Source organism: Temnothorax americanus, unplaced genomic scaffold (assembly GCF_048541705.1).
Source record: "Temnothorax americanus isolate GAGA-0224 unplaced genomic scaffold, ASM4854170v1 Scaffold101, whole genome shotgun sequence".
Lineage (NCBI taxonomy): Eukaryota > Metazoa > Arthropoda > Insecta > Hymenoptera > Formicidae > Temnothorax > Temnothorax americanus.
The window spans coordinates 72,455-90,804 of NW_027509233.1; the positions used below are offsets into that span (position 1 = coordinate 72,455).

An 18,350-nucleotide genomic window follows, 5' to 3' on the forward strand; every position below is an offset into this window, starting at 1 on the left:
TAGACATAATTGTAAAATTTCTTGAACCCAAACACAATCGCACTTGCTTCCTTATCAATGATCGCACGACTTAAATCGTTTTTCGGTATAACTTTTGATGCAAACGCTATTGGCTTCTCTGTCCCGTCTTTGTACCGATGCGAACGTATCGCTCCTAATCCGTATGTTGATGCATCGCATGATAAAATTAAATCTTCGTTCGGATCGTAATGTGCTAATACCCGCGGTGAAATCAATTCTTTTTTGACCCAGTCGAACGCTTTCTGACAATCTGCCGTCCATTTGAAAGTTTTGAGCTTTGCACAATCATAAAGTGGTTTTAATTTTTCAGCTCTCGTCGGTAAGAACCTCGCGTAATATGTAATTAGACCAATAAAAGATTCTAGCTGCTTTTTTTTCTTCTGGAACTGAAACGTGTGTCCGTGCTTTTACTTTTGTTTGTGATTTATGTAGCCCGTTTTTGTCAATAAAAAAATCCAATATATCTAATTTCTCCTTGAAAAACTCACACTTATTTATATTTACATGAAATCCACATTGCTCAAGTCTTTCAAATACCGCATATAACGCTTTCAAATAATCTCCGTCATTTTTTCCTGTGCAGTATGTTATCCAGATACGCAATTACGCCTTCAATTCCCGCTATACATTGTTCGATTTTCCGTTGGAAATCTCCCGGACCCGATGCTTTCCCTTCCGTCATTTTCGTGTATTTATAGAGACCTTTATGCGTTATAATAGTTAAGTAATCCCGACTGCTTTCTTCTACTGGAATTTGCATGTAAGCATGCTGGAGATCGATCTGTGAAAATGTTTTGCAGTTTCTTAACGCTATAAAAATCTCGTCGATCAGAGGCATCGGGTGTCTATCTTTAATTAAACACGGATTTAAAGTTAATTTGAAATTGCCACAGATTCTAACTGATCCATCCAATTTTATTACTGGCACGACCGGTGTCGCCCATTCGCTAACGTCAATTTTCTCAAGATGACCTAATGAGACTAACCTTTTTAATTCGTCTTCCACTTTACTCGCTAGTGCAAAAGGTAAATGTCTCGCTTTTAATGCTACAGGCTTTGCATCTTCTTTAATTCTTAATTTCAACATCCCTTTGTTATAACAACCTGGACCCTTGCCAAACAATTTTGGGAACTTTGTTGCAAAATCTCTAGTTACATCCAGATTAATTTTATTGCAATCCATTAATTTATTATTAATTTCTAACGGCCATAATCCCAATGCTTTTAACCATTGCTTACCAATTAAAATCGGACCGTTACCTTTCATAACTCTCATTTTAAGAGTTGCACTTTGTTTGCCCAATTTTACATTTAAATTATTCATTATTCCCTCGTGTTCCAGTGGAACTTTCCCGTACGCATTCAATGACATGTTACTCTTTTCAATTTCACATTCCGGGAAATATTTATCTTTATCTTTCTTAGAGATCACCGTTACATACGAGCCTGTATCAATTTCCATTCTTATCGCTTTACCATTAATCATTACCTCTACATACATAGGATCTGCTATCATATTTACATTAGAACGCTTCATGTTACCGCTAATTTTCTCGCCGATAGTCATCGCGTAGAAGTCGTAGTCATCATGTTGCTCTTCCTCCCGTTCTGATTCTCGTTGCAGCTGTTGAATTGACCCTTTCGCTCTGCATACTGTTGACAGGTGTCCCTTCTTATGACACGTGTTGCACGTACTCTGCCGATGATGACAATCACGCGAGGGAGGGGGAGGGGGGAACCGCGTTTTTCGAGCGCCGCAGGGAGGGAGAGGGGGGAACCGCGTTTTTCGGGCGCCGTGATTTCCGGCGCCGCGGGGCGAGGGGGTCCGCGTTTTTCGGCGCCGCGGGGCGAGGGGTCCGCGTTTTCCGGCGCCGCGGGGCGACCGCGTTTTCGCCGCGGAGCGGGGCGAGGGGGTCAGCGTTTCGCCGCACCGCGGAGTCCGCGTGACGTCACACGCTCCCGCTCGCGTTGTCTCTCCATCGTAGATGTTTCCCCCGTCCCCCGGTCGCGCGCGTCTTCTCGTTCGCGCGGTCTCTCTCCCGCCCGCATCATCTATCTCCATTCACCTCTTCTTACCTATCCTCTCTCACTTGCATCATCATATCTCACTTGCCGTCTCCACCATTCGCCTATCTATTCGCGTATTATTTGTCTCCCGCTCGCGGTCATTCCTCTTCGTAGCTCGTATTCATGTCTTCTCTCAACAGTATCTTAATTCTCGAATAATTCTCATTAATTTATTTAAATAAACCTGAGGACACACAATATCGCAGCGTAATTCTAAAACGTCTTTCAAACAACTATCAAACAACTAAAACGTCTTTCAAACAACTATTAAACAACTTTTAAACAACTATCAAACAACTAACAAACAACTAAAACGTCTTTCAAACAGCTAACAAACAACTGAAACGTCTTTCAAACAACTATTAAACATTTTTTGAACAACTATCAAACAATTAAAACATCTTTAAAACAACTATCAAACAACTAAAACATCTTTCAAACAACTACAACATCTTTAAAAACAACTATAAAATAATTAAAACATCTTTAAAACAACTATCAAACATCTTTTGAACATCTTTGAACATCTTTGAACGTTTAAAAATTCAACATTTGTTATATTTAATACCATTTATATTTTAAACATTATTTATATTATAAACACCATTTCTATTATAATCATTTAGGGAGTAATATACATGTTATATTTGAGATTTAAATAACAGAAGAAAATGATAAATTTATCTGACAGCGTTATAAGCATCTTAAGTACGTTATGTGTATGTGTGTGTGTGTGTGTCTGTAATAAAGAGCCGGGGGGGGGAAAGAAAAGGGGAGAAAAAACAGAGAGAGGAAAGAAAAGAGAAATATATTCTTCTCCATCACTTCTTATTCATCATTATCACCATCATCATCAATCAATGAATACAGAACGTCAGAATGATCTGGTGCTAACGGTTTACAGGGAACATAATAAGCTCTAAAGCTCATAACTGACTATAAACACTTCTTATTCATCATCACATTATTAAAAGCCGTGAGAACTCGGAAAGAATCTCAGTTCAGTGCGTTTCAATCAACATTAAAAACTGAAAAGTGTTTCCGTTTTAATAGCTTATTTAGCTAGTCAACAGCTTGCCAAAAGTTTTCCCCGGGGTTCCGAACGATTTTAGGTGCATTTTTTATTTGTATTTATGTCTAGAAAACGTATGGAATAGGTTTTATTTATTCCCCCAAAGAGCAAAAAATTGGCTTTTTTTAACATTGTCCTTTATCTGACAGCGTTATAAGCATCTTAAGTACGTTATAAGCATAAAGTTCGAATTCCACATTAATTAATTAATTATTCAAAAGTTACACAGTAATGTGGGGATGTTGCGGGAACAGGGACAAAAGCCAGTCAAACATATAGTATAAATTGTGACCAAAGGTTTTTTAGAATAGTTTATTGTAGTAGTTTATTAGCAGTACAGAACTATCTACCGATTGCACACAATAATCTCGACATAAGACATAAGCGTTTAAACTTAAACGTAATTTTTCCGCTCTTTGCGCACGCCGCCAATGCATCGACGCAACACACATGGGTATGACAAGCACAGTATACCCAACAACATACAGAACATCAATAATACAATATACAATAGTCATCTCTTACTATATATATAAAACTCATCCATATTCTCTAACTTCTAATTCTCTAACTTCTAAATCTATTCTCTAATTCTACTAACTCACTCATTTTCACTCTCAACCAGCATTATACTACTACAATAAATTACACACAATACAGAGCTGTTCACTCTCATACTCACATACTAATCTCATTCATGAAGCTCTATCTCGTAGATTTTACCCCATCTATTGAATCTCGCAAACTCCCTTTCATTGTTTAAATACGCTTCAATACACTCGCGGCACTCATCGGCAGTCCTTATACGCATGATTATTTTTCTACACATAAAGCACATTGTTTTAATACGGATTGGGAACCCATGCAACCGCGACGAAATGCCGTGCCATCGCACTTTTCTTTCAAATTCACGCAACTGAGGGTTAAACGTCAGCACATAGCACCGCTGACATAAGCGCATACGTGAAGATCTCCGTCCCACGTAGCAGGGCTCGACCCCGATGATGCAGAAACCATGTATAAGATTATCGTATGTCTCGGGATACTTCCGAGGCAGAACACCGTCCAACAACCTAATATTTATGGGTTGTATCGGCGGTTTCATTTCTATAAATAGAAAAATTTTATGTAATTAAATTTTCACACTGTTCTCAAATCTCTAAAAATAATTTTTTCTTTCTTACCGTATTTTTTCAAACTCGAACAACACAAGTCCTTGTAACACTCAAGAACCACGTTCGCGTGCGAGATGTAGCCAAAGAATGGTCCACTCGCCAAGATACAGATCCAGTATCTTCATGGTAAAAGCTGTTTAAGCATTTTTATATTTATGCAATGACTTCATCAAACACATGCAAAGTGCAAATTTTGCATAGCGCTGATATACGGCTGCTGTGATCACATAGATTAAATCCACATAAGTCAATGGCATGATACCTTTTTTCAAAGACATATCGCGACGTCCCCGATAATTGATGATTTCATCAAACGTTCACAAAACTACAACTGCTGCTTTTTCAAATAGCGCGCCGATATACGACTGCTGTAGGCATGGTGACGAAATCCCTTTTAAAAAAATTTTGAATTTTCGCCAATGACATGATATTGTTTTCAAGAACATGCCGTAACATGTCTCACGATGACATCATCGAACACGTGCAAAACTGCAAATTTTGCATTTTTTCGGTTAGCGCAAATGTACGGATGCTGAGATCACGGTGAAATTAGATACGCTAAAAAAACAAACGATGCATCATTAGTGAGATATAAAAAAAATGAATAATCTGGGGGATACGCTCAATAATCGAGAATTGGAAGTCGTGAGTACAACAAATTGTGTTAGAAAGAAGATCGTGTAATAACATGGAGCAAGAGTTGTTGGAGCAATCCACCCTATTAAATTCGCGGGAAGAATTTACCGCGTGGGAGCAACGATGTGACGAATTTATCGAATCGTTGGAAGAACAAGGCCGAATTAAACGACCGCGATTATCGATCGGTCTCAAACAGTCATTGATCGCTCGTATTGCCCGAATCGAAGGTCTGAAAGACTCGGTACGTCAACGTTTCGTGCATGTGGGTGCAGGATACAGTGCGAGTGAGACAGGACTCAGATGGCGCGAGATAGATACGGCTTTTGAAAGTCGTATACTGACTGGTGCGATAATAAATTCCAAACACATCGAAACTCGTCAATTTCTCGAAGATGCGAGAGAAATTGTACTCGATCGTGTGCGGAACGTCATGCAACAACATGACAATGTAAAGATTAACACAATGTTTAATGGTGAATTTGCTGCGGGTGACAAACGCGCGAATAAAAGTATCGCTACGAGAAACTGTGAACTATTTCGTACGTCCGATCTGCAAGAATGGTACGTGTCGCGCGTTATCGAGCCTACTCTAGCATCGCTGGAGGAATTCCAGGAACGTGATAGCGGATGGGCGTTGTCGGGTATACACAATTTGACTGTTAACGTAAATAAATAGAATCCATTGCACGCGGGGTGTTTTGTGGAAATACCGCGAGAAATTAAAATGAAGAGAGCGGTGATAAACGTGCGATCAAGGGGCAATGCATGTTTCGCATGGTCAGTGACGGCTGCTCTGCATCCAGCCGAGAGACATGCAGAACGGGATTCATCGTATCCTCATTACACGTCGGTGCTAAATCTCCAAGACATTGAATTTCCAATGACGTTGAATCAAATTAAAAAGTTTGAAAATCACAACGATATATCAATCAACGTGTACAGCATCGAGAAAATCAAGGAACTTGCAATCCAGCCAATACGGCTCACCGACCGAAAGATGGACAGACATGTAAATTTGCTGTACGTGCATGACGACAACGTGGGACATTTTGCGTGGATCAAGAACCTATCCCGCCTCGTGAGCTCGCAAGTGAACAAGAATAGGAACAAAAAATACTTTTGCGATCGGTGAGTATACATCCTAATAAAAATAAAAATAATTTTTACGAGAAAAATGTATAAAAAAAGATTTTATTATTTACAGATGTTTGCACTACTTCTACACGAGCGAGAAATTGGAAGCCCACACCGTCGACTGTCGGCAGATGAACGAATGCGCGATCAAGTTACCGAGCGATAACGACAAGTGGTTGGCCTTTAAAAATTATAACAGGAAGGAACGAGTTCCATTTATCATATACGCCGACCTGGAATGTACCCTGGAGAAGATGGAAACGGATCCGGAAACGTCGGGGTACACGTATCAATATCATCGCGTATTTAGCATAGGGTACTACGTGCGTTGCTCGTACGACGAGTCGTTGTCAATGTATCGGTTTCGTCGCGATAAGGATTGCGTCGCATGGTTCGCCGAGGAGCTAAGACGTTTAGCTCACGACGTAAAGACTATTTTGTCCACTAATGTACCCATGGTGGATTTTACGCGAGACGAGTGGGAAAAATTTAACAGCGCGACGCACTGTCACGTGTGCGAAAAACCGTTCGAGCCAGACGACGTGCGAGTACGCGATCATTGTCATCTGACGGGTCGATACAGAGGTCCCGCGCATTCAAATTGCAACTTAAATTACAAAGATTCACATTGCATACCCGTAGTTTTTCACAATTTATCGGGCTACGACGCGCATTTTATTATCACAGAAATAGCTACAGCGTACGAAGGACGTGTAGACTTACTTCCAATCACAAAAGAAAAATACATTTCGTTTACGAAAAATGTTCAAAGCACCGAAGATAAAGATAAGAAAAATTGCGTCAAATTGCGATTTATCGATTCATACAAGTTTCTCACCGCTAGTCTCAACAAATTGGCATCTTATCTCAGCAAGGATAAACTGCGAATATTACAACGCGAATTTTGTAAATTATCCGCAGAAAATTTTGATTTGCTGACACGAAAAGGCGTATTTCCGTACGAGTACATTGACTGCGTCAAAAAGTTGGAGGACTCGTGCATACCACCGCGCGACTCGTTTTATAGTTCATTGACAGGTGACACCGTATCCGAGAGCGATTACGCGCACGCCGTCAACGTCTGGCAGCGGTTCTCCATTCGAACGCTCGGTGACTACAGCGATTTATATCTCAAAACCGATGTCTTGCTGTTGGCCGATATCTTTGAAAATTTTCGCGATAGCTGCGTCGCGAGTTATGGACTCGAACCCGCGTATTATTACACTCTACCGGGTTTTACGTGGGACGCTATGTTGAAGCATACGCGTATCAATTTCGAATTGCTCACCGACATTGACATGGTCATGTTTATCGAACGCGGTATACACGGTGGCCTGAGTCAATGTTCAAACAGATACGCGCGGGCCAACAACAAGTACACGCAGTCGTACGATCCATCGAAACCGTCGTCGTACCTGATGTATTTCGATGTAAACAACTTGTACGGCTGGGCAATGTGTCAACCATTGCCTTACGCAGATTTTCAATGGGTCGACGACGTAACCGATTTTAATGTTATTGACATCGCGTTGGATTCCTCGATAGGCTATATTCTCGAAGTCGACTTGGAGTATCCGCAACATCTTCACGACGCGCACACTGACCTACCGTTCTGTCCGACGCGCGATAAACCACCCGGTAAGCGGCAGGACAAACTCCTCGCAACATTATACGATAAGAAACGTTATGTCATACATTATCGCAACCTGCAGCAGTGCATGCGCCACGGTCTCCGTATAGCAAAGATTCACCGCGCATTGAAATTCGCGCAATCTCCATGGCTTCGCGATTACATAGAACTTAATACGAAATTTAGAACATTGGCCAAGAATGATTTCGAGAAAAATTTATACAAATTGATGAACAACGCTGTGTTTGGCAAAACCATGGAGAACGTGCGCAATCACGTTGACGTGCGACTCGTGACTCATTGGGAGGGTAGATACGGCGCGGAAGCACTGATCGCGAAACCAAATTTTCACAGTCGAAGCGAGTTTTCGCATTTCTATTGCTACTAGATTCTCCGAAAAGAGTGCCATCGCGAAGCCATGGAGATTGCGCGAATTTCAATGCGCGGTGAATCTTTGCTATACGGAGACCGTGGCGCATGCACTGCTGCAGGTTGCGATAATGTATGACATAACGTTTCTTATTGTATAATGTTGCGAGGAGTTTGTCCTGCCGCTTACCGGGTGGTTTATCGCGCGTCGGACAGAACGGTAGGTCAGTGTGCGCGTCGTGAAGATGTTGCGGATACTCCAAGTCGACTTCGAGAATATAGCCTATCGAGGAATCCAACGCGATGTCAATAACATTAAAATCGGTTACGTCGTCGACCCATTGAAAATCTGCGTAAGGCAATGGTTGACACATTGCCCAGCCGTACAAGTTGTTTACATCGAAATACATCAGGTACGACGACGGTTTCGATGGATCGTACGACTGCGTGTACTTGTTGTTGGCCCGCGCGTATCTGTTTGAACATTGACTCAGGCCACCGCGTATACCGCGTTCGATAAACATGACCATGTCAATGTCGGTGAGCAATTCGAAATTGATACGCGTATGCTTCAACATAGCGTCCCACGTAAAACCCGGTAGAGTGTAATAATACGCGGGTTTGAGTCCATAACTCGCGACGCAGCTATCGCGAAAATTTTCAAAGATATCGGCCAACAGCAAGACATCGGTTTTGAGATATAAATCGCTGTAGTCACCGAGCGTTCGAATGGAGAACCGCTGCCAGACGTTGACGGCGTGCGCGTAATCGCTCTCGGATACGGTGTCACCTGTCAATGAACTATAAAACGAGTCGCGCGGTGGTATGCACGAGTCCTCCAACTTTTTGACGCAGTCAATGTACTCGTACGGAAATACGCCTTTTCGTGTCAGCAAATCAAAATTTTCTGCGGATAATTTACAAAATTCGCGTTGTAATATTCGCAGTTTATCCTTGCTGAGATAAGATGCCAATTTGTTGAGACTAGCGGTGAGAAACTTGTATGAATCGATAAATCGCAATTTGACGCAATTTTTCTTATCTTTATCTTCGGTGCTTTGAACATTTTTCGTAAACGAAATGTATTTTTCTTTTGTGATTGGAAGTAAGTCTACACGTCCTTCGTACGCTGTAGCTATTTCTGTGATAATAAAATGCGCGTCGTAGCCCGATAAATTGTGAAAAACTACGGGTATGCAATGTGAATCTTTGTAATTTAAGTTGCAATTTGAATGCGCGGGACCTCTGTATCGACCCGTCAGATGACAATGATCGCGTACTCGCACGTCGTCTGGCTCGAACGGTTTTTCGCACACGTGACAGTGCGTCGCGCTGTTAAATTTTTCCCACTCGTCTCGCGTAAAATCCACCATGGGTACATTAGTGGACAAAATAGTCTTTACGTCGTGAGCTAAACGTCTTAGCTCCTCGGCGAACCATGCGACGCAATCCTTATCGCGACGAAACCGATACATTGACAACGACTCGTCGTACGAGCAACGCACGTAGTACCCTATGCTAAATACGCGATGATATTGATACGTGTACCCCGACGTTTCCGGATCCGTTTCCATCTTCTCCAGGGTACATTCCAGGTCGGCGTATATGATAAATGGAACTCGTTCCTTCCTGTTATAATTTTTAAAGGCCAACCACTTGTCGTTATCGCTCGGTAACTTGATCGCGCATTCGTTCATCTGCCGACAGTCGACGGTGTGGGCTTCCAATTTCTCGCTCGTGTAGAAGTAGTGCAAACATCTGTAAATAATAAAATCTTTTTTTATACATTTTTCTCGTAAAAATTATTTTTATTTTTATTAGGATGTATACTCACCGATCGCAAAAGTATTTTTTGTTCCTATTCTTGTTCACTTGCGAGCTCACGAGGCGGGATAGGTTCTTGATCCACGCAAAATGTCCCACGTTGTCGTCATGCACGTACAGCAAATTTACATGTCTGTCCATCTTTCGGTCGGTGAGCCGTATTGGCTGGATTGCAAGTTCCTTGATTTTCTCGATGCTGTACACGTTGATTGATATATCGTTGTGATTTTCAAACTTTTTAATTTGATTCAACGTCATTGGAAATTCAATGTCTTGGAGATTTAGCACCGACGTGTAATGAGGATACGATGAATCCCGTTCTGCATGTCTCTCGGCTGGATGCAGAGCAGCCGTCACTGACCATGCGAAACATGCATTGCCCCTTGATCGCACGTTTATCACCGCTCTCTTCATTTTAATTTCTCGCGGTATTTCCACAAAACACCCCGCGTGCAATGGATTCTATTTATTTACGTTAACAGTCAAATTGTGTATACCCGACAACGCCCATCCGCTATCACGTTCCTGGAATTCCTCCAGCGATGCTAGAGTAGGCTCGATAACGCGCGACACGTACCATTCTTGCAGATCGGACGTACGAAATAGTTCACAGTTTCTCGTAGCGATACTTTTATTCGCGCGTTTGTCACCCGCAGCAAATTCACCATTAAACATTGTGTTAATCTTTACATTGTCATGTTGTTGCATGACGTTCCGCACACGATCGAGTACAATTTCTCTCGCATCTTCGAGAAATTGACGAGTTTCGATGTGTTTGGAATTTATTATCGCACCAGTCAGTATACGACTTTCAAAAGCCGTATCTATCTCGCGCCATCTGAGTCCTGTCTCACTCGCACTGTATCCTGCACCCACATGCACGAAACGTTGACGTACCGAGTCTTTCAGACCTTCGATTCGGGCAATACGAGCGATCAATGACTGTTTGAGACCGATCGATAATCGCGGTCGTTTAATTCGGCCTTGTTCTTCCAACGATTCGATAAATTCGTCACATCGTTGCTCCCACGCGGTAAATTCTTCCCGCGAATTTAATAGGGTGGATTGCTCCAACAACTCTTGCTCCATGTTATTACACGATCTTCTTTCTAACACAATTTGTTGTACTCACGACTTCCAATTCTCGATTATTGAGCGTATCCCCCAGATTATTCATTTTTTTTATATCTCACTAATGATGCATCGTTTGTTTTTTTAGCGTATCTAATTTCACCGTGATCTCAGCATCCGTACATTTGCGCTAACCGAAAAAATGCAAAATTTGCAGTTTTGCACGTGTTCGATGATGTCATCGTGAGACATGTTACGGCATGTTCTTGAAAACAATATCATGTCATTGGCGAAAATTCAAAATTTTTTTAAAAGGGATTTCGTCACCATGCCTACAGCAGTCGTATATCGGCGCGCTATTTGAAAAAGCAGCAGTTGTAGTTTTGTGAACGTTTGATGAAATCATCAATTATCGGGGACGTCGCGATATGTCTTTGAAAAAAGGTATCATGCCATTGACTTATGTGGATTTAATCTATGTGATCACAGCAGCCGTATATCAGCGCTATGCAAAATTTGCACTTTGCATGTGTTTGATGAAGTCATTGCATAAATATAAAAATGCTTAAACAGCTTTTACCATGAAGATACTGGATCTGTATCTTGGCGAGTGGACCATTCTTTGGCTACATCTCGCACGCGAACGTGGTTCTTGAGTGTTACAAGGACTTGTGTTGTTCGAGTTTGAAAAAATACGGTAAGAAAGAAAAAATTATTTTTAGAGATTTGAGAACAGTGTGAAAATTTAATTACATAAAATTTTTCTATTTATAGAAATGAAACCGCCGATACAACCCATAAATATTAGGTTGTTGGACGGTGTTCTGCCTCGGAAGTATCCCGAGACATACGATAATCTTATACATGGTTTCTGCATCATCGGGGTCGAGCCCTGCTACGTGGGACGGAGATCTTCACGTATGCGCTTATGTCAGCGGTGCTATGTGCTGACGTTTAACCCTCAGTTGCGTGAATTTGAAAGAAAAGTGCGATGGCACGGCATTTCGTCGCGGTTGCATGGGTTCCCAATCCGTATTAAAACAATGTGCTTTATGTGTAGAAAAATAATCATGCGTATAAGGACTGCCGATGAGTGCCGCGAGTGTATTGAAGCGTATTTAAACAATGAAAGGAAGTTTGCGAGATTCAATAGATGGGGTAAAATCTACGAGATAGAGCTTCATGAATGAGATTAGTATGTGATTATGAGAGTGAACAGCTCTGTATTGTGTGTAATTTATTGTAGTAGTATAATGCTGGTTGAGAGTGAAAATGAGTGAGTTAGTAGAATTAGAGAATAGATTTAGAAGTTAGAGAATTAGAAGTTAGAGAATATGGATGAGTTTTATATATATAGTAAGAGATGACTATTGTATATTGTATTATTGATGTTCTGTATGTTGTTGGGTATACTGTGCTTGTCATACCCATGTGTGTTGCGTCGATGCATTGGCGGCGTGCGCAAAGAGCGGAAAAATTACGTTTAAGTTTAAACGCTTATGTCTTATGTCGAGATTATTGTGTGCAATCGGTAGATAGTTCTGTACTGCTAATAAACTACTACAATAAACTATTCTAAAAAACCTTTGGTCACAATTTATACTATATGTTTGACTGGCTTTTGTCCCTGTTCCCGCAACATCCCCACATTACTGTGTAACTTTTGAATAATTAATTAATTAATGTGGAATTCGAACTTTATGCTTATAACGTACTTAAGATGCTTATAACGCTGTCAGATAAAGGACAATGTTAAAAAAAGCCAATTTTTTGCTCTTTGGGGGAATAAATAAAACCTATTCCATACGTTTTCTAGACATAAATACAAATAAAAAATGCACCTAAAATCGTTCGGAACCCCGGGGAAAACTTTTGGCAAGCTGTTGACTAGCTAAATAAGCTATTAAAACGGAAACACTTTTCAGTTTTTAATGTTGATTGAAACGCACTGAACTGAGATTCTTTCCGAGTTCTCACGGCTTTTAATAATGTGATGATGAATAAGAAGTGTTTATAGTCAGTTATGAGCTTTAGAGCTTATTATGTTCCCTGTAAACCGTTAGCACCAGATCATTCTGACGTTCTGTATTCATTGATTGATGATGATGGTGATAATGATGAATAAGAAGTGATGGAGAAGAATATATTTCTCTTTTCTTTCCCCTCTCTGTTTTTTTCTCCCCTTTTCTTTCCCCCCCCCCTCCGACTCTTTATTACAGACACACACACACACACACACATACACATAACGTACTTAAAATGCTTATAACGCTGTCAGATAAATTTATCATTTTCTTCTGTTATTTAAATCGCAAATATAACATGTATATTACTCCCTAAATGATTATAATAGAAATGGTGTTTATAATATAAATAATGTTTAAAATATAAATTGTATTAAATATAATAAATGTTGAATTTTTAAACGTTCAAAGATGTTCAAAAATGTTCAAAAGATGTTTGATAGTTGTTTTAAAGATGTTTTAAATATTTTATAGTTGTTTTTAAAGATGTTGTAGTTGTTTGAAAGATGTTTTAGTTGTTTAATAGTTGTTTTAAAGATGTTTTAATTGTTTGATAGTTGTTCAAAAGATGTTTAATAGTTGTTCGAGAAACGTTTTAGTTGTTTGATAGTTGTTCAAAAGATGTTTAATAGTTGTTTGAAAGACGTTTTAGTTGTTTGATAGTTGTTTGATAGTTGTTTGAAAAACGTTTTAGTTGTTTGATAGTTGTTTGAAGGACGTTTTAGTTGTTTGATAGTTGTTTGAAAGATGTTTTAGTTGTTTGATAGTTGTTTTTAAAGATGTTTTAGTTGTTTGATAGTTGTTCAAAAGATGTTTAATAGTTGTTTGAAAGACGTTTTAGTTGTTTGATAGTTGTTTGAAAGACGTTTTAGAATTATGCTGCGATATTGTCCTCAGGTTTATTTAAATAAATTAATGAGAATTATTCGAGAATTAAGATACTGTTGAGAGAGAACATGAATACGAGCTACGAAGAGGAATGACCGCGAGCGGGAGACAAATAATACGCAAATAGATAGGCGAATGGTGGCGACGGCAAGTGAGATATGATGATGCAGTGAGAGAGGATAGGTAAGAAGAGGTGAATGGAGATAGATGATGCGGGCGGGAGAGAGACCGCGCGAACGAGAAGACGCGCGCGACCGGGGGACGGGGGAAACATCTACGATGGAGATACAACGCGAGCGTGAGCGTGTGACGTCACGCGGACTCCTCGGTGCGGCGAAACGTTGACCCCCTCGCCCCGCTCCGCGGCGAAAACGCGGTCGCCCCGCGGCGCCGGAAAACGCGGACCCCTCGCCCCGCGGCGCCGAAAAACGCGGACCCCCTCGCCCCGCGGCGCCGGAAATCACGGCGCCCGAAAAACGCGGTTCCCCCCTCTCCCTCCCTGCGGCGCTCGAAAAACGCGGTTCCCCCCTCCCCCTCCCCGCGGCGCGTAAGACCGCGGTCCCCCCCCTCCCTCCCTGCGACGCCCGAAAAACGCGGTTCCCCCCTCCCCCTCCACGCGGCGCCCAAGAACGCGGTTCCCCCTCCCCCATCCCGCGGCGCATGAAAAAACGCGGTTCCCCTTCCCCCCGCTCCCCCCGCGGTTTCCCCCCCGCCCCTCACCCCCCCCCCTCAGATCCCCGGAGTGGAACCGGCCTACCTTACCTACTAATTTGCGAGCTCACGAGGCGGGATAGGTTCTTGATCCATGCAAAATATCCCACGTTGTTGTTATGCACGTACAGCAGATTTACGTGTCTATCCATCTTTCGATTAGTAACCCGTATTGTCAAGATAGCAAGTTTTTTTTTTGATGCTAAACACGTTGATAGAGATGTTGTGATTTTCAAACCATTTAATTTGATCCAACGTAATTGGAAACTCAATGCCCGTAAGAACATGCCCTGCGGCCATATGCGCATGCTCAGTGGCCGCACGCGAGTGCAGCCGATCACGTTTGGTTGGTAAATCAGAAGTGTAACATAATTCGAAATGATATATATTCTTTTGGCGTATAGATTAGTGACGCTTTAAAAGTATTTAAGTGTTTAAAGCGCGTCAACTAACCTATGTAGGTTAGTAACGCGCTTTAAAAGTATTTAACTGTTTAATGATTTTCGTTAAAGCAGGGCACACACACACGTGTGTATATGTCCTGCTTTATAGAAGTAGTAATTTTCGTTAAAGCAGGGGGCCTATTCTGTAACTCTTAACGACAGTTTCGTTATATTGTCGTTGCGCAGCTTTTTTACTATACATAATATCTGCGCAACGCAAGTATAACGATAACGAAACTGTCGTTAAGAGTTACAGAATAGGGGGGCAGGGCACTACACACACGTGTATATATATATTTATATATGTATATATATATATATATATATATATATATATATTTCAACAAATAGTAAGTTCTAAATATTCGTTTACTCTAACTTTCAATTGTTTGCACACGTATAAATGTATATAAGTCGTATCATAATAGCCATACTATTCCTGTCTCGAATAGCGTTCTCCGCTCAAGATTGTTATAATTCCTCTCAAAATTGTCCTAGCATTACTTGCTCAGAGTAATTATCGAATCCTTTACCTTAGCGACAACACGCTCAAGGCACTCCTCTACCGGTCCGTAATCCTGCTTCTCACGACCCAGCTGTAATCTCCCAAGCATTATCTGCTCAGAGGATTTTCAGTTCCCTTTGTCTTAGCGATATTCGCTCAGGACTTCTCAACACTCCCGTTTAATTGCTTTAGCGTTACTCGCTCAAAGTAATTAAGAATCCTTGTCTTAGCGCTACAAGACCTCCTGTTAATTCTAAATTCTCCCGGCTTAATTACCTTAACGTTATTCGCTCAAGATAATTAAGAATCCTTACTCCTAGCGATATTAGCTCAGGATCACCCATCAATCCACTGTTCCTCCTTAAAGTTATTCTCCCGCCTAGTTGGTTTAGCTATTATCAGCTCGCAGTAACCTTTTTTCTCATGCCTCAGTAAAATCCAACATAATTGTTATTTAAAATTAAACGAATTATATTTTCAATAATGCCCTATTAAACGTCAATTAAATCGACGGAATCGACGGAACAAGCTCCCAAGCAGCATTTTGACGTCCGCCCGACGTTAAGATAAACACACTTAACGTTGGTATCCAACGTTTTTGCTACGTCGTTTCAACCCTCTTTTGCACTAATTTGGGGAATCAAATTTAGGTTGTACCAACGTTGGAATCCGACTTATATAAGTTAAATTGAGGTTACATTTTTTCCACCAGTTTTAACGTTGGTATGTAAACTTTGATTTTGTACACTCTGCTAGACCTGAGGTTATTTTTTCACAACGTACATTTTAGGTGTAGTTTTCGTGCTTCCATTCAAACCATATGACGGCATTGGTGTAATAAATGTATCATAATACGTACTTATCAATTTGGCACAAATAAAATGGCTTTATAGGAAAAATATAGTTTGCGCAGTCTTTGATACTATTGTAATTTTGCCATAAATACACGAACCCAGCACTGAAATTGTATAACGAAACCTACTTTATTGATAAATGTGGAAATGATAGGTCAAAATTAGACGAATCCTTTCTAAAATATTCCAATTTACTAAATATTCTAATAAATAACTAAAATTTTCCAAAGTGTAGATTTTAATTTTTTTTCGTCAAAATTACTTTTAAGATAAATATGTTGTCAAAACTTTAACAACAGATATTATATAAATGCTTTAAATTGTTAATAAAGTGCGTTAAAAAATTTAAATCTAAATATACTGGAAAATGGCGGATTATTTGCCTTCCTCTTTGAGGAATGAAAATGGCGAAGTCAGCGTTCCACACTATATCAAACTTTACGTAGTAAAAGGTGCGATAAATTCTACTAAAATTTGTCTTTTCGTATAAAATAATTAACTTTTTCCGACTTCTCCAAACTAAGTAGTATACCACTGTAGGCAAAATCGTACCTATATTGACTAAAAGTCTTAACAAGGTCGCCAAACTGACTTAACATGTCGATAAAGTATCAATTAGTTAAAAATTCTATACTAGATTTGCGAATGAGTCGTATATCTTAACCAAATCCGACCTATGCAATACCATCTATATGGTGATCTAGAGCATGGTTATGGCAGCCGTGCAGCCGAGCGAACGCGCTCTCGAGCTGTGAATCGCGCGGCGCGAGCGCGTTGTTTTCCGACGACGCGACGATAACTGCGTGAGATGAGATAGACCGGTTCGGCCGTGGATCGTCAACATTCATCGCATAGTCCTCGTAGCTCACGCACGACGCCGCGAATTGCCGTCGACGATGCCCACTTGATGCAGTAGTAATCTGCTCTACATTCATTTAGGCAGAATTTGTTACCATTTCTCGCGATTTCTTAACGTCAGTCAGAAATGACCACAGGCGACGTTTTACAACGTTAGCGTTTTACAACGTTTGATAACAAAACGTTGGTTTACGTTGGGAATTACGTATTGAAGTCGCTCGAAAAGTGTAGTGCAGAGTATAACGTCAGGCGAACGTTAAATATCTTAACGTCGGGTAATAGGACTTAAACTGTTTCGAATTTGACGTTGGGAAAGTGATAAAAAAAGCACGTCGTAATTTTAACGTTTAGACAACGTCCAAAAAACGTTAGTAATTATAAGTTACATTTTATAACTTTCTTGAACCGCTTACAACGTTGTGATTAGTAGAAAAGTAGTCCTTAGTCGGAAAGTTAACCGAAAAATGCTGCTTGGGCTGGTTATGGAATCTGTAAAATCAACGTCTTAAAACCTTAAATAACCTTAACCTTATTTCAATGGCGATATCCTTATTTTCCATGCATAAATTCTTGTCTCTCTGTTTTCACCCCGCGAACATCTCTTTATATTTTATTTTTAATTGCGATTTAATTTAGTTTCAAATACACATATATACACCACACGCACACTTAATTAAACCATTATGTAATTCAATGCCAATCTCGATGTAATAATAGCGGGCAGGATATTCATTTTCAAATAGTATCTCCTTAAAAATCCTGCCCGATCACCCCGGCACTCTTGTAACACCCGCGATGAATACACACATTCACATACACTTTATCCCTAAATCTATCTTAATGTTTTCAATTTCCCGTTTAATTTGCCTGGTTCTCATCTATTGTAATATCTCGACAGTTTACTTAATTTAAATTTATAATAAATGTTTTATTCATGTTAAATATATATTTCCATTTATTTATAATCTAAGACTTCACCCACTACACCTCCACCTCTCAAAATCGCACGAGGTCCAATCCTAAGTTAAAAGGATTAAATTCCCTGACTTAAAAGAGGACCGACGA

The 18,350-nt window shown here is 40.4% G+C and overlaps 2 pseudogenes; one reads left to right on the top strand and one right to left on the bottom strand.

Moving 5' to 3' along the window:
- The first annotated feature begins 2,759 nt into the window (after positions 1-2,759).
- LOC143902370 (uncharacterized) lies at positions 2,760-6,237 on the top strand (annotated as a pseudogene).
- A 3,582-nt stretch (positions 6,238-9,819) lies between these two features.
- LOC143902377 (uncharacterized) lies at positions 9,820-15,682 on the bottom strand (annotated as a pseudogene).
- Between the last annotated feature and the right edge of the window lie 2,668 nt (positions 15,683-18,350).